General features: G+C 51.0%; 1 protein-coding gene across 1 annotated transcript in view; it reads left to right on the top strand.

The window, feature by feature from the left end:
* Positions 1-21,327, top strand: part of LOC141966736 (ankyrin repeat and fibronectin type-III domain-containing protein 1-like) — a 260,415-nt gene that overhangs the window by 554 nt on the left and 238,534 nt on the right. Inside the window, exon 2 of the mRNA XM_074919777.1 lies at positions 5,318-5,445. The gene's annotated coding sequence lies outside the window, so the exon portion shown is untranslated. The remainder of the gene's footprint in view (positions 1-5,317; positions 5,446-21,327) is intronic.

The raw sequence follows: 21,327 nt of genomic DNA, 5'->3' as shown, positions 1-21,327 counted from the left end.
TGTCTCTGTGGCTGCGCTGATTTCGGAGATTTGCTCTTTTGAACCATGCGTTCAGCGGGTTCTGCCGTAATCCCGGCGCGTTGCTGTGTGCCCGCCCGCAGGCTTCCTCATCTGGCAGGTTAATTCCATCACTAGGGCTTTGTTTTCTTTCGTTTTGAGGAGATTTCCATAGAAAATGTGATATCCAGTGAAGTGATGATGCTAGCAGCGTGCTGTTTTCTTCCCTGCCTGCCGGCTGGTGTCTTGGCTGCTGCAGCCGTGGGTCGTCACAGTGCAGAGCAGCTCTGAGCTCTGCCTCATCCCCCTGGAGATTATTTTCCTTTTCTGTTGGTGAAAGTTGGTTTTCCTCACGTTTGTCTGCAAATGGGGGGACAGGGAAAGTTCTCATATAGGTGGCATTGAAATTCAGCCAGTCAAACCGGCAGAAATGGCTCTCCTAAGAGTACAGTCTAGATGTGCTTCCTTGAAAAGCTTATTCTTGAATCCGAGCAAGAATTTAAGTGTCTTCTTAAAGAAAAAAAAAAAAGACTGAGGAGGCAAGTCCTGGTCATTGATTCCTTTGGGCCGGGAGTCAGCAGGGTGCTTAAACATGGGCATGAGCAATGTGGGGCCTGTCCTTGGGTTGGCTGGATGCATGTTTGCCCCCACAAAAATAGTACAAGTGAAGGACCAGTTGTGTCAGTCTCACACTCAGCTTTGCTGTCTGTGTTGCCCTTGAAAAGTGGAGGCAAAGCGTGGTGCTTGGGAGCAGCTTGCTTCTCCTTGCTATCTTTCCCCTACAGGTACTTTTTCTTGCTCTCAACTGACAATTACAGCAGTAAAATAGGGAGGGAGCTATTTGTCTTTCTTTATTGTAAATATTTTATCTGTCAAACAGTAACCCTAGAGATAATTAAAACCAAGGAGAGTTGCTTTGTACATCTTAAACCTGGGCTTCCCCTGATGGTATCATCCTCGGGGGTGCAGCTGTTTTGCTTTACTTGCTTGAATTAATTGCAGTACTGAGAACTCTCATGTGGTCCCTGGAAGTCGTTCTGCATTTTGAAGAGTAGGACTTGCTGAGTAGCTGCTTTTCTTCCCATCTAAAGTTAGGACAACTTGATATTTCTCATAATAGTTACATGAATTAGCTTATGTCCCTTTTCGTCCCTTTTCCTCCCTTTCTGCAAGCCAAAATCTACATCTATTTTGATGCTAACAACAGTCGTTTAAGTGTTTCCCAGACCCAGGACACCTATAGCACATTTGAACACTGGAGCGGTGTCAATCTCAGATGGCTTTTTCGGGTGTAGGGACAGGGAGGTGCAGGGAAGGCAAATGCTTTTGGTGAGGTTGCTCCACGCTGCAGAAGAGCCAGAGCCTCTGCGAGGAAAGTGATGTAATCTTGGTGTCTCTTCCTGGAGAACAGCTTTCAGGATGAGGCGTCTCCTGCCCTGTGCAGTGCGAGGAACTGTCATAACTTTCTCGAAGTGACATCTGTTGTGATGTTAGGGGGGAATTATTTGCAGTTTTGATGTTCGTCTGGGTGAGAACTCGGTGACAACGTATTGTGTTGGCTAATTAAAACAGTGGTCAGATGTGAGATGTTATCCTCAGAGTGGCAGTCATTATGCAATGGGTCTTTTAATTATCAGCCCTTTTCCTCCAGCCACTTAACACTTCAGAGCAAACACTCTTCTGGTTAGCTTTAAGGATTTAATTTTTTTAAGAGGACGAATGATTGTCGTTTGTGCAGAGCTCAGCCACAGTAATTCTCATTTACTTTGCAAGCATCTATAACTGCGTTACACTTCGCAGCAGCATCGTTAGTGCTGGGAATTGCAGGGGAGCCCTGCAGGGCTGGGGCAGAGGACCGTGTGTTTGGAGCCAGCAGCGGCGCGGCTGGGGAATCCCGGGCAGCACTTGGAAGTAGAACTGCAGGCGATGTCGCCTGTGGTGGGGAGCTGAGCCAGAGAATAACCGAGAGCCCCGTCCGTTCTGGCTGCCAGTGGTGGGAGCTGGCGAGGCCATGGGGATGCCCTTGGTGCACCGCTGGCAGTGCCTGGCTGCTCTCCGGCTACCGCAGCGCTGGGGCACAGCCACAGCTGCTGCTTGACACAAGCTGTGGGGCTTGTGTCTCTCCCCACAGGAGAAACGTGTGTTGGCTGCTTCACCAGCCCCGCACTGAGCTCAGTGTCTGCAGCAGTGAGGGCCAGGGCTGTGCTCAGCTTGGGGTGGAGTTTCTCCTCCTTACAGCCTGCATCCTTTCCAGGCTGTTCTTGCTCTTCCCTTCTGACTTGCTTCAAGACTTCCCCTGCTTTAACTTTGAGATGTTAAATGGCATCTCTGTGGTCAGCTGTGGCAGGTGAGCGATGGCTGTATCCTGCTGAGGCTGTGTAAAATGCCACAGCCTGTTTGATGGGGGCTGCAGGCCCTAAAGCAGAAAGGGACAAGTGCCAGCTCCTGCAGCTCCTGGGCCTGACTCTGCTGCTGCTTTCCTGCATCCCTGTGCCTGTCTGCTCACCAAATGCTGCTGGAGCCTCCCACTATTTTATGTGGTTGTCTCAAAACCATGGTTATCTGTGTCTCATTGGGGCCAAGTCATGCCTTCCCACTGAGAGCCAGGGTGCTGCTTGGTGTTTGGGGGGTGCAAAAAATATGAAGAAACGCCATGTAGCTGGAGGATGAACACAGAGCTGGGAGACAGCAGTGCCGTTTCAGTGGTACTGAATTATCCTGGGCAGAGTTACAGGGTGGGCTGGATGCTGTTGCTCAGGTGGAACCAGTTACTGTTGTCTCTGCTCCCTTTTGGCTCCTGGACAGGTTGGGAGAGGGATCTCTGTGGCTGGGGCCATCTGACTCCCTTGATGCTCCTCTCCCTCCTTGAAGGAGGGTTTGTCATCGTGTCTAGGTGCTCTGATGCTGTTCAAGCTGTGCCTTGCTTAGCCATGTTTTGTCACTGAGGGCAGGGGACAGCATGAGGCCAGCTGGGATCACCCCATGGGTGACCTCACTCCAGGATGGTGCCTGTAGGAAGGGCAGTGCAAGAGCACAGGCCCCCCTGCTCTGGCGACTGAGGGTCCACTCTGCCAAGACCCCCTGCACAGGCAGGGGGGACTTTACCACTGATAGTCTTGTGCTTGGGTCCCCTCTGGAGTGATGGCTGATGTCCCCACTGGTGCTCGCAGCCCTGGGTGAGCAGATCTGGCACAGCTTGCTCTAGGTGGAGTGTTTGCACTAGAGAGCTCAAGCTTTCAAAAGCTTTAATAGGAAGTTACCTTTTGCGATAAATTGATGGCTTCATTTTTTTGACCTTTGAAAGCTTTTCGTGTGTCAGCTACGTGTAGGAAATATAATTTTCCATGCTGAGAAATGGTGAGTTCTAGCTCTGAAGCAGAATGACCGATGTGATCTTTTTTTGGGTGTCTGACAGAGCTCATTTAGTGTGAAACAAGGCTTGGGTCCCAGGCTGACATCCTCTGCTTCAGAGAGTCTGTATTCACATCACAGCGGAGCTGGAAAGGGGAACCAGGAGAGTTTGGCAGAATTGTTTTCTTTTCATGGCTGTGAAGCTCATGCAGAAACACCAAGGCACAAGGACTTCCAGACTTACACAAGTGTTTTGGTAGTCACCGAAAAGTAGCTTGAGGGAAGAAATGAAATGCTAGAATGATGGAGGCTGAAGGCTGCTTGAACCTGAGCCCCTTAGCCCCTGGGGCTCCTCTGATGCCTTTCCCACTGCCCACTGGGGTCTGGTCCTGCTGTGCTGAGCAGCATGCTGGCAGATGTAGAGTGGCTCTGTGGGCAGGGATAGAGCTGTCACTGAGCTGTCATTTCTTCCTTTAGTGTTCCTGTACCTTCCTGGGGGTGTAGTGTCTGTGCTGTCCCCGTTCTGGGTGCTTTGGGGTTAGTGTTTGTAAGTCTCCTCTCCCAAATGAGAGGTGGCAACCTGCCTGTCCTCCTAAGAACTTGTCCCTGTTCCCCCTGCAGCTGCCATGGGTTGCAGAGCACCTAAATGAACACCCCAAGTGTGCCTGCGAGTCGCTGTGGTGCCAGCACCCAGCCTGGTTTGGGGGATGAGTGATGTAATGTACACAGTATAAAACCCCATTCTCGCCCTTTTTTTATTTGCAGAAGGTATCTGGGGACAACATCACCTCAAGGTGTTTAGTGCCTGTGTGGTGCAGCAGACTGCTGCAGCAGAGGACGACTCTGCCCCTCTGAGTATCCAAAGTGCCATCAGGAGAGCTGCCCACTCACGTGAGCATGCAAGTGGTCAGAGTCAGGCAGGGCAGCTGCCTGTCTTGTATTTAGTGTTTTGTAGAGTGCTAGCAGTGTGCACGTGTGGACAGGAGACCCCAGAAGCCCCTCTGAGATATTTGTTCTGCATCTTTCACTTGCACGTTCCCCTCTTTGCCATACATTGGTGTGCCATTAAATTGGGAAGAGTGCAGTTGCCCTCTGGCTTTGCTTGAGCTTCTCAGATTGGGCCTGTTCTTTTCTCTGCTATTTTGATTCAGAAACATCCCTCTTCAACAGTGCAGGGGTGAAACTGGACCAATGTCTTCCTTAAAGGGGTCCTTTATAGGTCATAAACTGAGTGTATCTGTTGCTTATTAACCTGTGTATTGGGCTTGGTTGGGGACTGTAAGGCTCATGCACACAAAAAAATCCCCCTAACCTGACCGAAGATGCAGGCAGTCAGCTGCCTTGCTAGACACAGCCCTGCAGTCCGTGTGTGTTTGCAGATGGTCAGGGATCTGCCTGGAGTGACTGAGCCCCACAGGACCACGAACAGAGGCGTCTCCACCTTTTGTGCAGGTTTCTCATCTGTGAGATGGGAAGAATTCTTTTTCCCAGGTCCCCAAGAGCAGAGCTGTCAGACCTTGTTAATTAGTGATTAGCAAGTGCTGGGAGGTTTTTGGCCGCAGGGTAAAGGGAAAGGGGGCGGGTTATGCTGGAGCAGTATCTTGAGGTCTTTTTGTCCTGCCTGTTGCAAGTGCAGAGGAAAGCCTCTGCTTGGCCTTGAAGCAGGAGCTGAGTTGTGACTGTGCCGTAGGTGGTGGTACACATCCCCATGAGCAGATGATTTAGTGATGCTGGGTGGATTAAATCAGGCACTGGCCGCAGGTGATGCTGAACGAGGAGTGTTTAAACCCCCCTGTGCCGTGGCCTGCTTCCTGATCTGCCTGCTGCTACCCACCGGGGTCCCAGCCCCTCTCCCTGCTGAGCAGCAGGATCCATGTCTGAGTCCTTAGGGTGTCATTCAAGGGGGGGCGGGTGTGTGTCTTCTCTCTGCTTCATCCTTGAAACCTGACAGACTGTATCTTCTTCCCAGGCGTGAGAAGAGATGCTCTGGCTGGGGCAGCTCGTTTCCCAGGCCCCGAAGCTGATACGTGCTGAGTGAACAGGGGTGTACCCCTGTTTGGGACTCCCGGCGGTGTCTGCGCATTAGCTGTAGCGGAGGTGAGATTACCATGCTAAATAGACTAATCCTCCCAAAGGGCAAAACATCAGCTGGGGAGGTGGCTCTTCATGGAAGTAATTAGGAAGGATGTGCTGGTCCCTCATGTAGGAGGTCGGGACTGACTCGAGAGCAGTGGGAGCTCTGTTTAGTGGCTGATGACTATTAAGAGGGGAGGTGGGAGAGAGTTTTAGGGAGCTGCTGGTCAGCTCAACAGCATGTTTCTTGGGTTTAATACTTATGGTGTGAAATGTCACAGGATAGCAAAATTTCTAACTGCTGTGAGGCTTTGCAGTGAGTCTGGATGTCCAAAGTCCTTCTCTTCATTCAAAAAGAAAAGATGAGTTGTGGGTTTGTTATTAAGGAGGAGGGAACCTGCTGTGCAGGTCTGGCAGAGATCTGCCTTGGCTGGGGCGTGCCTGCTTTGAAGAGGCACAGGGGAAGGCTGCTCTGCACGCTGGCACCTGGGGCTATTGTTTCTGGCTGGGCTGGATGGTGTTTCTCCATGCTTCCAGCATCGGATGCAGACTGCTTCCCAGGGAGCAGCACTCTGGATATGCGGACGCTGCCTTGGGCTTCATCCTATGCAAAATGGGTTTGTAGGAATGTACTGAGCTCCTTTACAAACCAGCTTGAGATGTAATGAAAGACATCACTGTGTAAGAGAAAAATATTGTTAGCAAGTTACTCATGTCATTAATGAGGTCAGATCATTGCCTTTTAACAAAATTAGTTTGTTTTGCTCTAATCAGTTTTAGAAGCTAGAGTGCTCAATAATTACTCATGCCCTTATGGAAGAGATGGGACAGCATGAGTATAGCTGCTGGCAGACTTCTCTGACTCTGCAATGAATTGTGCAGATTATTTTGGGAAGGCATCTTTCGAGAGGCACAGTGCCCCTGGAGCAATGCTGGCAGAACGCAGCTTCAGCCGGGAATGATCATGGTCTGTAGCATGGCTCCTCTGTAAAGAGCTGTCTGTAGGGGTGTTCAGAGAAGCATTAGCAGCAGGAACATCTTTGGACTCTGCTGCTGTCTTCATTTTTACAATCCCATTTGGCATGCAGCATGCTAGGTGTCTCTCCAAACTCTTCCTTTCTTTTGTCTATGTAAATTGTCAAGACCCCAGGAACTGTCAAATGCATCTGCTCTCTAAAATGGAAAATGCCCTCCTAGGTATTTGCACATCTAATATATTTTCTTTGTTTGTTTGTTGGTTTGGTTTGTGTTTTTTCTGATGTCAGTGGTGTGTTCACGAAAAGGCAACCTGTGGCGGCCAGGATGGATGGGCAGGGTGGAACGCAGCTCGAGAGGACAGGGTACTGAGAGCCACTGCTGTGGTGGTGATTGTCAGCAGGCTGTGCTTTTCCTTACAGGTGCGATGGCTGCGCGCCTGCCTTCTGCATATCCAGCTGCTGCACGGCAAGAGAAGAGCTGTGGTGGGCACAAGCAGGCACATTCTCCTGTGCCTGGCTCAGGGGAACGCAGGGTGGGCTGTAAGACAGTGGGACCTATCATGCCCTCAGTCTCTCCTGTAGACTCGTACCTGTAAAATGAGTCAGAGTGTAGCTTCTGATCCTGGCCATCCCACACATGCTGGAGGTGAGTGGTTCTTCTCCAGTGTCTGCCCGACAGCCCCCTGGTAGCGTGGTGGAGGGATAGCAGAGCTACAGCACCGTGGAGTTCGTAAGGGAAACAACTCTTGCCAGCACTGTGGGCTCCATTTTGTTGTGCTCTCCCTTCTCCTTGATGGGTCCTTCCAACAGCCTGGGTTGGGCTTTTTGAGTATACATGGCTCATCAGCTTCTACTGAAGTTGTCCTCTGCTGTGAGAGATTTTCTGCAAAAGGACAAGTTCATGCTGGAACCTCCACTTTGCCCTCCCCTTAATCCCCTTGCTGACTTCAGCACTGCTAATTCTTGCTGTTTTTTTCCCTTTCCTTCCTAGTATTTTCTTCTGGCTCAGTTCAGATGTATTTTTAACCCTGAAACTGAGGGAACTAATGTTGGGTAGTGTCAGTCTCCTGGAAGAGTTCCAGGGTTGTTGGAACTGAGGTAGTTTGAGGGCTGTGATCTCTGCACCTTAGGGTTTGCCTGTCTAACTGGTCATAAACAGGGAAGTATCACTTGTCCAGAGTACACATGAGGCTTGCTGGGTGTGATCCCACCACCTTCTGCCTGAGGTGTTGAAGATGACAATCTAACGGACTATTCTCTAAATAAGAACCAGTGGGAAGAAATGCTTGAATATGAGTTTCTGTAGCTGATGCCATGTCTGTAGGATGCAAATCTAGCTTCAGAGCTCTGGCTGCTGTGTCGACCTGCTCCTCTGCTGCTGTTTGTGTTGTGAAAGCTCCTGACAAACAGTGAGGCTGTGATTGCTGAGCTATCTGTGGTAGCCCTTCTGCTCTTCCCCATACCTTTGTTCAGATTCTCCTCCTGTGGTGAATCAGTACAAGAAGCTGGACACATGAAAAGCTACATACTGGTGTTGTAAGGTGGCATTTTTGGTGGTCTAGTCCCTGGGCTCAGGAGCATTGGTGTGGGTGCTGGGAAGGGACAGGTGCCAAGATGTTTCTCCTTGATGAACTTTGTGGGATTCCCGTTGGCCCATTTCTCCAGTCTGACAAGATTCTTTTGAATGGCAGCACAACCCCCTGAGATAGACTCAGTAACTTGATACTCCTCCTGGGTCACCTGCTCTTGCCCCCACCCTTGTGTACTTTCTTTTAATGTCTGAGATAACTGAGGAGCTCCTTGCTCATCTGTGTAGGTCCCCTGCCACCACTGCTTGGTTTCTGGGGACTGGAGATGGACTGTCCTTGAGCGTGGAGAACATGATCCATGACAGCCAACTGGGTCTCCTGGACAGTTCCTTCTCCCCAAGACTGTGTCCTGTGTGACACAAGCCAGTCACTGAACAGGCCAGTCTGCTCTCCTGGAGCCCAGGGCTGTGTTCTGCAGGCTAGTTGTCCTGTTCACCCCTCTTGGAATCCTGAACTCCACCATCTCATGGCCACTGCAGTCAAGGCTGCTCATGACCTTCACGTCCCTGACCAGTTCTTCCTTGTTTGCATGTACTAGGCCCAGCAGAGCCTCTCCTCTCACTGGCCCCTTGCTCTCCTGTGTCAGGAAGCTGTCATCAGGGCTCTTCAGAAACCACCTGGCTTTCTTGAGCCCTGCTGTGATGTTCCTTCAGCAGATACTGGGGTTGTTCAAGTCCCCTGTGAGGATCGGGATCTGCAGACACAATGCCTCTTCCAGTTGTCTGAAGGTCTCACTACTTTGTGCTGATCAGGTGCTCTGTTGCAGACACCCACCACAATGCTGCCTGTGTTGGATCTGTCCCCCAACCCTATCCTAAGACACAGCCTAATGCACTCCAAGCAACTCCTCCTCCTCCTCCTCATTGTCCCACAAAGCCCATGTCCATCCATCACAGCACATGGTCATCTTGTCTGTCCCACCATGTCCTGGGGAGGCTGTAGCCCCAGCCATGCCCTGGACCTGCCCTCACGCAGTGGAGGTAAGCCGCTTCCCCTGCAGCATCCTGGACTGCTCTCCAGCTGTACCATGGGCCTCTGCTCTAATCGGTTTTGAATTTCCCACGTTTTAATTCCATTGAATGCCCTTAATTCCTGTGTCATGGAACAAGGAGAGCTCTGTACGGAAAAGCTCTGTTAGAAATGTGTATTTTGGCAGTTCTAAAAATACACCTCGCTCGCTGAGGCTTGTGCAGGGTAACCATAGCAACGTGGTTCCAGGAGCAGGGTTAAAAACAATTGCACCAATTAAGGGGAAAATAGAGCTGTTAAAATAGAGCTTATAAAACCTAAAAATTAAAAAAACCCAAAAAACAAGCAACAAAGACTGCATGATGCTGTGATCCGTGGGCCACTGAGTTGATTGAAATTGTCCCCCCCTTCCACTCTTAAGGAGCATCCCAAGCGTGTGTTGATAACCCCGCTGCTCCTGCAGAGCATCCACGTTCGGCGTGCTCAGCCCTGCCTGTCGGTCTGTGCGATGCTGCCGCCTGGGCACCCGTGTGCACGGCTCCCAGGGCGGTATTAAACAACTGGCAGATGTGGGAACGTATCTTCTTGAGAGTGAAATGTGCTGGCTCAAAGAGAGCAGCCTGGCTGGAACTTGGGCAGTGTTTTGAGGATAAAAACATGGTCTGAAGAACAATTTTGGCCTGCAGTGCTGGCCTGTGCGAGGGGGCAGGTGTGTGTTAAAATTTCTGTGATGAGCCACAGTCTCTCAATCAGTGGTGCTGTTTTCATTGGTGGGGTTTGTTAGCTCTAGGTTGGCAGAGCAGGCCTGGTAGAAGCTACCAGGTGAGCCTGAAAACAAACCACTAATTTTGTTCAAAATATATTTGTGTTAATTGTCCTTGCTGAGCCCTAGCCAGGGTCAGAGGAAGCCTCAGGAACGTGCTACCAGCCTGCTTGCTGGGGATGGTGGTGGGGAGTGTGTCTCTGCCTAGAAACTTCTACTAGAGAAGTCTGGCAATACAGTCCTTCAAAAAGCTTGAAATAAAATTATTTCAAGGACCTTTTTGCTACATCTCACAGAAAAATATAATGGAAGTATTCAGAGTATCCCTTTCCAAAATATTCCAGGGTTTTTGCAGATGTCACAGGTGTTTTCCCTCCCTGGCTGGCCGTGCTTTGCCACCCCAGCATGCTGATGCTGTCCCATGTTTCTTGGGTGCTGTCACCAAGGGGGCTTGGGTGCAAATGTGCCTCTGTCTGATGCTCCGGGAAATTTCTGATCCGGGAGCAGAGAGCGGCAATGACAATGCTGCCCATCCCGGGGCTCGAGCCGGGGCTGCTGATGGTTCCTGCCTTGCCTGTTCTCACCAGGACTGCTCAGCTCTGGTCCTGATAAGTCCCACTGACCCTGAAGAGCCCCTGGAAGCTCCTTGCTGTCTGTGGTAGCACTGCTGAGGAGGACCCCAGGGAGGGATACCAGTTGCTTATTGGTTTTGCTTGCCCTAAAGCATACAGGCATCGCTGTGGAGCCAACATTGGTGGAGAGGGTGAGGTTAAAACTGTGCTGGGCTTGGAGCGGTGGATGCAAACCAGAGGTCTGTGGAGAGGAAGGAAGCGGGGGCTGTGCAGCTGTGCTCAGAGGATGCTGTGCCTGCTGGAAAGCAGCACTGGGGTCTCCCAAGACAATTTAGGTGAAGGAAGCCACGATGAAGTCACCAGTTTACTTGGCTTGGTGATGGCAGGAGGTGTTGTTAGCGGTGCTGGCAGGGATGGGATGAGAAGTTCAAATTAAAGGTGTAAGAAGGCAAACGGGCATGTCTGTCTGGTGTGAGCAAGGGCACAGTCTGCGGGCTGGCAGCCTGCTGTGTGGTGGCTGAGCTGTCCTGCACACGGGGTGGTCAGTGTTGAGCACAGCCATCATGAGAGAGGGAGCTCTGTGTCTCCAAGAACTGGTCCTTCCCCACCCCTTCACTCTGAGTGCGAGTGAAACCTCGGCTGTGCCTTGTGACCGCAGGCTGAGCTGGTGGTTTGGGCATGACTGCAGGTGGGCACAGCAGGCTGGTGTTAGCCCCTGGGGAAGGCAGGTGTGTGTGCCCCTGTGGCTCTTGGTGATCCCTGCTTTGCTGGACCAGGGGAGGGCTCCAGCTGGTGGCGTTGCTCCAGGGTGGAAGAAGTGCTGCCCCTTGTGCTTCCCCTTGCAGAGATGCTCTGGACAGGATGGGGATTGGAGTCTTCAAACTGGCTTAGGCAAATTAAAAAAATGTTAGGGTGGATTCCTTAACTCGCTTTGAATTAGGGTTCGCATTAATTTGGGTTAATAGAGCTGGAGGCCGGCTTGTAGTGTGGGTTATTTTGCATAGGTTAAACAAAGTGTGCATGAAACTGTTTTGGGAACTGGGCCAGGCTGGGGAAGAGGTAGAGCTGACAGCAGGATGTAGTGGAAGGCTTAAGCGTGCCTGGTGGCAGAGCTGGTGGCAAGTGAAGGCACTGGAAGCCTTCCCAGGCTCTGACTTGGGTCCTTGGCTCCTGCCCGGGGCTGTGTGCAGGGTGAGGACTTGGCGGTGAAGCTGGCGTGGTGGAGATTTAACAGGGACCAGGCAGCTGTGTGCTCTGGTAGCATCAAGCTGCTGAAAGAGTGAATGGTTGATCTGGAAGGACATGTGTGTAAATAGCTGAGGAGTCACCCTGGGACCGGACCTGGCCACCCTCAGAGCTGTGGGAGCTCCAGCAGATGCAGGTTTGGCTCGAAGCCTCGTAGGGTGGGAGGGAGGAGGGCAGCGAGATTTCACCCCACTCTGTAGGCTGCTTGGGAAGGGCTGTCCCAAGGGTGGTCCCTTCCATGTCGCCTCCTCTCTAGCTGTCATATCTTGCACATGTGGTACAACTCTAGCGCAGTTCAGCACTGGTTTTCCTGCATTACTCTGCAGGCAAACTAGGGTGCAACGTTCTGTTCCATCAGCTCTTTGTGACCCTTTCTTTGGCAGCTCCGGCGTTTGTTTGGTGTCCGTGTGCCTCTGTGTTCCTCTTAGCAGGAATGCTGCGGAAGTGAAATCATATGCTTTCTTCTTTCTATTGCCACCGCTTGCTCGGCGGCCACAGTCCCCTGCAAAATGCCTCTGCTCTTCCAGCCGAGACTGCGAGAGGGGCTGCATGGGGATGATGCGTGTGTGGAGAGAGGGGAGGAGGCAGCATAAAGAGCTACTGTTCCTTCCCTGTGTGAGGTATAATGTCAAGTGGATTTCTTATAAAGTGTGCTTGCCCTATTCCTGCAAAATTAAAATTAGTTCTAATTAAGTGGAGGTTCACCTCCACTGTGCATGCTGCAAATTAATGGAATGTGCGATTAACTTATCTTGCAGCACTAGAGGTTCTTGAAAATTACTTGGAAAGAAATGTAGCCCTGTATGTGGTTTGAATTTTTAATTTATGTTAATAGCTCAGGTTTGAATTAATTAATTTTAAATGATGGACCTTTGATCTTTTCTTTTTTTAACCACTCCTGTTTCTGCAGCTCAAGTATAGCTTTCCAACTCTCCCTTTGTAGTGAAATGAATTGGACAAAAATACATAATATGTTAAAACTATGCTAAATACACCCTGAACCACAGCTGTGGTAAAGCTTGTCTCCATGGTGCAGGTGTGTGCTGTGGAGCCATCTCTGCCGCTGCTGGTGCCCCCTCCAAGGGGAGGGCTGCAGCAGGATCCAGAGGTTTAGGGGAAGACATTATGTTACCATCTTGGCATGAGTTCTGAGGGTAAAACCCATCCCATCGCACTTTGTCTGCTTTTGGAGGTGGTAATTTGGGTTTGCAGTTCATGTGTTTTGCATGTAGCTTCATCTTTTCTAGACAGTCATCTTTTGCACTGTAACTTTCCCTGTTGCAATACCCAGGTGAGCACAAGCAGGTCATGCTCCTGTTTGGTTTACCAAGCCAGAGAGGACTGAAACATCCCTGAGGAAAATCCAGCATGACCTTTGCAGGAGAACATGCATTTCCACTTGCAGCAAGTCCCTGCTGCTTCTGTGCCCCAGATGGGGGGGTGAGGGTCTGGTTTAGGAGTGATCTGGGGTGCAGCATGCTAACTCACCCTCCTGCTGGGGGTAGTGTTGGACTCGCTATTTCATAGAATCATTAGGTTGGAAAAGACATTTAAGATTGAGTCTGTTGTGGTTTGAGTCCAGAGGGCAACTGAACACCATGGCGCCATTCACTCACCACTTCCCCATTAGGAGTGGGAAGGAGAAAATAAAGTAAAAGGCTCATGAATTGAGATAAGGACAGCGGGGTGGCTCCACCATTACAGTCATGGGCAAAAGACAGACTCATTAAGGTGAAGAAAAAGAACATCACTTTAATTCAAACACTAACAAACCCAACAGTTAACAGACAGAGTGGGACAGTGAGAAGTGTTACCACATCTTAAAAACACCTCCCCTCACCCCTCCCTTCTTCCTGGGCTCAGCTCTGCTCCCAGTCTCTTTGCCTCCTCCCCACCAGGGGCTCAGGGGGAAGGTGATGGGGTTACAGTCAGTCCTCTTCTTCCTCCTTGGTGGGGCTGGAGTGGGGGCTCTTTGTGTTCTCTCCAGCTTCAGCGTGGTTCCCTCTCACAAGAGGCGGTTCTCCGCGAACCTTCTCTGTCGTGAGTTCTTCCCATGGGCTGCAGCCATTCCCAGGCTGTTCCGGCGTGGCTCACCCCCGTGTGTCGGAGTCCTCCCAGCACCCAGCTACAACAGCGGGGGCTGCTTCTCCCCTCAGTCCCGGCCTCCTTTGCTCACAGCCGCCTGCTCCGGTGTGGGGCCTCCACGGGCTGCAGGCGGATCTCTGCGACACCGGTGACCTCCATGGTGGTGATGGGGGGTGTGTGGTGTGACCCTGCCATCTCACCACGGGATCCAGGGGGGCTCCCTGCTCCAGCACACCTCCCCCTCTTCCTCCTCCTTCCTTCCTCTGACCTCGGTGTTCACAGAGGTGTCTTTCTCGTAACTCCTCCTCACACCTCCCACTCCTCCTCCCGCGTTCCCCTTCTTAAATCGGTTATCACAGAGGCGCAGCCACCATCACCAACTGCCTCGGCCTTGGCCAGAGGTGGGTCTGACATGGAGCCGGGGGAGCTTTGAGAAGCTTATCACAGGGGGCCACTCCTGTAGCCCTACCCAGCCCCCCTTACCAAAAAACCCTGCCATACAAACCTAGCACGGAGTCCAATCATGAACTTAACACTGCCAAGCCTACCACTGAACCATGTCCCTGAGCACCACATCTACACGTCTTTTAAATCGGTCCAGGGGTGGTGACTCAACCACTTCCCTGGGCAGCTGACAATCCTTTCAGTGAAGAAACTTTTCCCAATATCTAGACTAAACTTTTCCTGGTGCAACTTGAGGCTCTTTCTTCTTGTCCTATTGCTTGTTGCTTGAGAGAAGAGACCAACCCCCACCTCGCTACAACCTCCTTTCAGGTAGCTGTAGAGCGCCATAAGGTCTCCCCTCAGGCTCCTTTCTCCAGACTAAACACCCCCAGTTCCCCCAGCAGCTCCTCACAAGACTTGTGCTCTAGACCCTTCACCAGCTTCAGTGCCCTTCTCTGGACATACCCCAGCACCTCAGTGTCTTCCTGTAGTGAGGGGCCCAAAACTGAACACAGTATTTGAGATGTGGCCTCACCAGTGCCAAGTACAGGGGGATGGTCCCTTCCCTAGTCCTGCTGGCCACACTACTCCTGATACAAGCCAGGATGCTATTGGCCTTCTTGCCCACCTGGGCATGCTGCCACCGGCTGTCGACCAACGTTCCCAGATCCTTTTCCTCCGGGCAGCTTTCCAGCCACTTGTCCCCAAGCCTGTCGTGTTGCAGGGGGTTGTTGTGACCCAGGTGCAGGACCTGGCACTGAGCCTTGTTGAACCTCATACAACTGGCCTGGGCCCATCGCTCCAGCCTGCCCAGATCCCTCTGCAGAGCCTTCCTGCCCTCGAGCAGATCAGCGCTCCCACCCAGCTTGGCGTCATCCGCAAAATTACTGAGGGTGCACTCGATCCCCTCATCCCGATCGCTGATAGAGATCTTGAACAGAACTGGCCCCAGTACTGAGTCCTGGGGAACACCACGTGTGACCAGCTGCCAACTGGAGTTACCTCCATCCACCACCACTCTTTGGGCCCGGCCACCCAGACAGTTTTTTACCCAGAGAAGGGTACACCTGTGCAAGCCGTGAGCAGCCAGTTTCTCCGGGAGAATGCTGTGGGAAACAGTGTCAAAGGCTTTACTAAAGTCTAGGTAGACAACATGCACAGCCTTCCCCTCATCCACTAATGGGGTCACCTTGTCATAGAAGGAGATCGGGTTAGTGAGGCAGGACCTGCCTTTCATAAACCCATGGCTGGCCGGGCCTGATCACCTGGGTGTCCTGTACGTGCCCTGTGGTGGCACTCGAGGTGATCTGCTCCATAACCTTCCCTGACACCAAGGTCAGACTGACAGGCCTGTAGTTCCCTGGATTCTCTTTCCAGCCCTTCTTGTAGATGGGTGTCATCTTTTCTAGCCTCCAGTCACCTGGGACCTCCCCGGTTAGCCAGGACTGCTGGTAAATGATGGAAAGTGCCGTGGTGAGCACTTCTGCCAGCTCCTGCAGTACCCATGGGTGGATCCCAACTGACCCCATAGACCTGTGTGTGTCTAAGCGGTCACTAACCATTTCCCCTTGGATCATGGGGGCTTCATTCTGCTCCCCATCCCTGTCTTCCAGCTCAGGGGGCTGGGTACCCAGAGAACAACTGGTCTTACTATTTGAGCTATTTCAGCAATATTTTAAAATTAAAATAGCAGACATCATTTCAGAAGTTTCCCAGTCCCTGCCAGAATGTTGACCTTGTAAGGCTGGCTTCAGCTGAAGCCAAATCTTCTGAGAATGGCTGTTTTCTCCCCACTATCTTCCTTTCACTGTGTGCTCCCAAGCTGTGCAGACCCATGGGTGACTCTGGATCCAGACCCAAGCCTGCCTTCCTGGGTCTGTGTTGATGGCCCTGCTCCTGGCAGTCCCCTGGTCTGCCTCTGGTGGGAAACTTTGGTTTTGCCATTCCCAGCTCCTTACCTTGCAGTGCAGGGCCTGGCTGGGGCATCATTGTGGTCACCATCCAGCAGACCAGTGTTTCTGAAGGAGGAGTGATGTCTGTCTTTACCCTTCCCTCCTCAAGCCTTTCTATGCATATGCTCTGGTTTGCTGGTCTTTGAATGCCAGCTGTGACATCTCCCAACTCAGGGAGGAAATTGCTTGTCCAGAAACTCAGCATATCTGAGTCCCCGTGCTCAAACTTTCAGCTTTGAAGGTGAGTCCTGTGATGTTCTGCTTGCTGTTGCTTTTTGCTTTGCCTTGAGGTTGCTTCCTTTTCTGCACGTATCTGGCAGTTGGGTTGCCCAGGGTGGTGGGTTTCTAGCTGGGAAGAACAAGTTTATTGGGGGGAAAGAGCAGGCCTTAAAGGTGAGCTCATTATTTTCTCAAATCAGTGGGATTTAGAGGAGGAAGCAGAAAGTGGGCAGCAGTTCCTAGCAGTGGTCTTGCTCTTTATTTTTGTGGTCAGTTAATGCTTCTGAAATGATAGTAATGGTTGCTGCCCATGTGGGAGGGGAGAGCACAGGAGAGATCTTGGAGTAGGGGGGAAGAGATGCTGAAAGGCGCTGCCCATGGCAGTCTGTTCTTCAGCAGAGTGCCTGAGGTGGATTGCACATGTTAACCAGTCCTGGTGCTGGTGCAATGCTGCTGGGCAGTTTTGGGGACCCAGTGTCCAGGAGAACAGAGAGTGATGCTTTGGAGCAGTGTCCATGTCCCAGTGTGGGCTCCCCCCTGGGGTGGTGGCATGCAGTTCCTGGCCACGGCTCAGACAGCACTGGCCTCGCTCGCCTGTTTTGGGGCTGAGGTGGGCGATTGTCAGTGTGGGAGGACAAGGTGGCTGAGGCTGGAGAAGGGACTCTGCTGTGCTGAGCCCTCTCCAGCAAGTCAGAGGGGCTTTTCTTCAGCCTTGTGGAATGGGGGAAGCTACCTCACCTTTAGTGCAGATTTGTTTTTGCATTACTTGCTCTTCTAAGGCGTGGTTGAAAACAGGCTGTAGGGGAGAGGTAGCCAGAACTTTCTAACTGAGATACTGGCATCATCAGGAGCATTTATTGGAGAAACAGAGCAGAAAAAGAGCATGTAGAGGGAGTAGATTTTGTTGTTGGTGATGGATTGCCTGCCTGTGTGGAGATACAGACCCAGCTCTGGGGTGCGACTGTACAAATGTAACATGAGGGTCGCAACCTGTTGTGTCACCGTTCAGTGCAAAGAGCTTGGGAGCAGCCTATTGTCTGGCATTTGGGCAGGATTTGGGGGAGGCTCGGGAGGTGCTTGCTGCAAACCTCACCTCTGAAAGTGCTAGTGCTCACCTCCAGCAATTGCCTTGCGTGTGCTGGCTCAGTCCCCTATGGTGGCTTGCGCTGGGCTGGGGGCAGAGTCATTACTGACATGAACATCCATCCCCGGGGCTGGCAAAGGGATGGCGACCAAAAGGGCACAGGAGCCTGTTGTGACACTGGCAATCTGGGTCCCTGTGTGCCTGCTGATGGTGTATCATTTCAGTGTGGCAACGGTGCCTCGCTGGTATTTTAGCTGAAGTCTTATGAAATCTTCATATCTTAAGTCTGTGTGACCTATTCATCTGTCTTTAGGCTCTGGGCAAATACAGAGGCATATTCAATAAAATGCTACAAATATTTGCAATTCCATGAGAAAAGAGCTCTGTGACTCTTGAGGTTTCACCTTACGTGTGGTTCTTTCTTACTCTGCTTTTCAGGTTCAGATCTTGAAGTGCTTGGCAGAGACACAAGACTGGCCTTTCCCAGCCAGGGAATTGAAGGGCTTTGTCACCTCTGCCCGTCCTGTGCCCCACACTCGTGACTGTCTTGCAGTCTGTGGAATGCTGGTATCTGCCTGTGATGCGGGCAGATACATGCAGTGGATCTGAACCTCTTACCCAGGGCGTGATGCTGCAGCCATGTGTGGAGTCTAGTAAAATCCCGGCAGTTTGGCCAAGTGCTTTGGGGCCTGGTGCCGGAATTTCTGCCCTTCTAGACCATCCCTTGGGACCAGACACCTGGTAGGAGTGTATGCAGAAATGATATATAGGAATACTGAGGAGTTAAGCGCTCTCTCAATGCAAAGAGGTGGCGTGATGAGGTGGAGGAGTATGCCTTTCATGAGGGCGGGGATGGTGTAAGGTATTTGGAAGCCAAGTTTTCTTCTCTGTCATGGAGAACATGAGAGAAAGCCCCATGCCTGATAGCAGACTGTTGCCTGGAGAGGAGGGTGAGGTGCTGGCATGCAGTGAGTGTGAGGGTCCTGCTTCCACCCCCCTTTGGAGCACCACAAGTTGAAACCCAAGGATACTGGGTTTCAGCTACCATTCGTTGACTGATGTGTCTGCTGCTGTGAACTCAGTAGTCTTTCCATTCCACTCCTTTGAAACTTGGAAGAAATTTTTCTGTGCATCTACACCAAGCAGATGGGGTGAGATGGGAAATTTCCAACAGCTGAGACAAGCTGTGAGGGTTGCTGAAGGATGGCGGCGTGGGGTGTAGTCGTGTGCTGCATCATTTATAAGCCCAGACACTTAAAAGCGGGGAAGTGTGCAGTTAAGGGCATTGTAAATCTTACCTCCACCCATATCGCCAACATGAAGTGTATCCTTCATGCCCAGTGCAGGGAAGATTACAGCTTTAAAGGATCATAAACTATCCTTTTTATTGCGACATTAAAATTCAAGCACAACTAGAAATCCTCCTGCAGATGTGACAATTGCAACAGGTCTGATCCTGGGAAAAGGGCTTAAGTGTGAGTAACTTGGCTCAGCATAACCAGAGGGATTACCTGGGGCCAAATCCAGTGACAGCAAAGTTGGAGGGGAACGACACACATGTTTTGCCATAGACTTAGGTGGATTTTGTGAGTAGAGTGGGAGTACATGCCATGTGTGTACATAGACAAGCTCAGAATGTGCTAAACCATCAGTCTGTGATTAGCTGAGTGTATCTGAGGATGTTCCCACTTTCCCTTCCCTTCTCCTGTTTGAGCTGCCTGTTTGACCTCTCAGCTGAGCCCTGAGCTGTCACTTGTTCCCATTTCACCATTAGTGATACGAGATGGATTTGCCGTAACCTCTGAGTCAGAGCCCAAGCATAACAAGGTTTTCCAACTAAGCTGTGCTTACAGAAATGTTCCCAAGACATGTTTTCTGGAAGGGCTTGGAAATTCAGTTGTAAACAGAGATATCAAAAATATGTAATTATACTATTTCTCTATTTCCTTTGAAACTATGACAACGTTTCCAAGTGAGTGCAGTCCTCCAGAGCTGGGGACCGGGTATCATCCCTGCAGCGTGGTCCTGGTGGTCACCTTCAGAATGGTGGCTGTGGATTTGCCCCATGAAGCTTTCCTGAGATTATGGGTGTGGCACCATCTTGGGGTGCCCTGGGCAGGGTTATGTCAGCATCTTCCAGTGGATTTGGGAAGAAAACGGATCCTCTGTGCGTCTCCAAGGATCCTGTTCATCCCGTTTGATCAGAACCATCCCTACCCATCGGGCTCATGCTGGGGGTCCTCTGAGCTGCTTCTGTGGCCTCTGGGGTTGTGTGGTGAAATGTGTGATTCCAGCTTTGTTTAGGAAAATGTCAAATGTCAGCACTAAAGTCAGCATTTATGAAATTTCCTAAAATAAGTTCAGGTAGAAGTTTATACTTGCTCTTCCTCAGTATGTTTTCAGATATGTCCCTCAACAAGCGTATGTTAAACTAGGACCACTGGTCCTTATAGCAAATATCTATACTATATTTATATCCTCACCTTCACACACTTCTCCCTCCTCCTTATAAGAGGGTGATCATTGCCTGAAATCAGTACAAAACTGCCATTTTGGCAGCTGTTCTCATCTGGGTTTAAAAGCAATATATGCTTTGAGTGGGACCTTCGTAAAACTTCAGGGTCTCACTAGCTCTCAACAGTCATCTTTGAAAAATGTAGTATTTTTTTTTTCTTTGGATTTCTTCCAAGCTGAGTGCTTTGGGGTTTTGCAAATGTCGAGAAGCAAAGACATAGCTTACACTGGGATCACAGAGTGTTTAAGCAAAGCCTTCTGGTGAAGCCTCTGCCGCAGTGATACTCCAGCACAATCTGTGGCAGAAGTGTTTGTTTTTGTTTGCTGCACTGATCTCACATTAGGATGGGTAATGGCTGTTTGCCCAAACTGTGGTTGTGCTGTCGGTCACAGCAGCAGAAGTGTGAGCTGGGAGCTTTGCACCAAAGGACATTGTGCTCTTTGCACAGAATTGAGTCTCCGAGCCTCATCGGGCTGGCAGCCGGACACACAGGAGGTACATGCGTATGCATCGCTCCCTGAAGCTCCACCAGCTGACTCTCCTCTGGGGCCTGGTGTGCGCTGATGGGTCCAGGTGCTGGCTGGGTGGTGGAGAGATGCTCTTGGGAGAGCAGCACCCTCGGTCCCATGGGCATGGTGCCCCTGAGGGGTTCAGCTCTACTGTTTCTTACTGATGATGCTCAGGCACTGGAAGAAGGGTCTGTTAGGTATTGGAAACGGGGTTGCGTGATAAAAGACAAAGGGCAAGCTGCATGGTCACGTTTGGACTGTTAAGGATGGAGAAGTCAGTGGTGGGGCCACCTAAGGACTGGTTTGGGCGCTCCATCAGCAGTCTGAGAACAGGAATGAACAGTGACCTGATCTAGGCTTACAAAACCATAAAGGTGGTGAGTCAGATGAAGGTGCAGCTGTTGCTCACCTCATCTCTCAATACTAAAACTAGAAGGTGGTAGTGAAACTAGTGGGTGGTTACTTGAGAGAAGATGAAGGAAGGCGCCGCATCACTGAGCAGGTAGTGAGTGCCTGGAGCTTGGTGCTGCAGTAGCTTGTGGAGGCAGATGGCTCGTTTGAAAGGCACTGGGCAGATTCTTGCCCAGCAAGTCTATAGATGGATCCAGAAAGGACTTGCCTGGGATTTACCCACTGACATACCTCATCCCATAGTTGATGCTGGGAGAGTCCAAGGGAATGGACCGTGGGATGACCAGACTTCTGTGCTCTCTCTAAACAGCCTTTTCGGAGGAGGCCAGGGCCAAACAGCAGAAAAGCCAGGTGTTTCTGGTCTGTGTGGCGTGCTGAAGTCTGCTAGGGGACACCCCAGAGGTCACAACAAATGTGCTAAGGGCAAGAACTTGCAGAGTCTTTCTTGAACTCTGCCCAACCACAAGATGTGTCTGTGGGCATTGCCAGGATAAACTTTTTCTACTCAGACTCGATTTTGCCTCCTGTAAGGACTCTTGGTGGTAGTATGTAGATTAGATGTCTCTGTTTAT

The sequence above is a fragment of the Athene noctua genome, chromosome 15, assembly GCF_965140245.1.
Source record: "Athene noctua chromosome 15, bAthNoc1.hap1.1, whole genome shotgun sequence".
NCBI classification, from domain to species: Eukaryota; Metazoa; Chordata; class Aves; order Strigiformes; family Strigidae; genus Athene; species Athene noctua.
The sequence above is the reverse complement of the archived record's forward strand: the minus strand, read 5'-3'. Positions and strand labels throughout refer to the sequence as shown.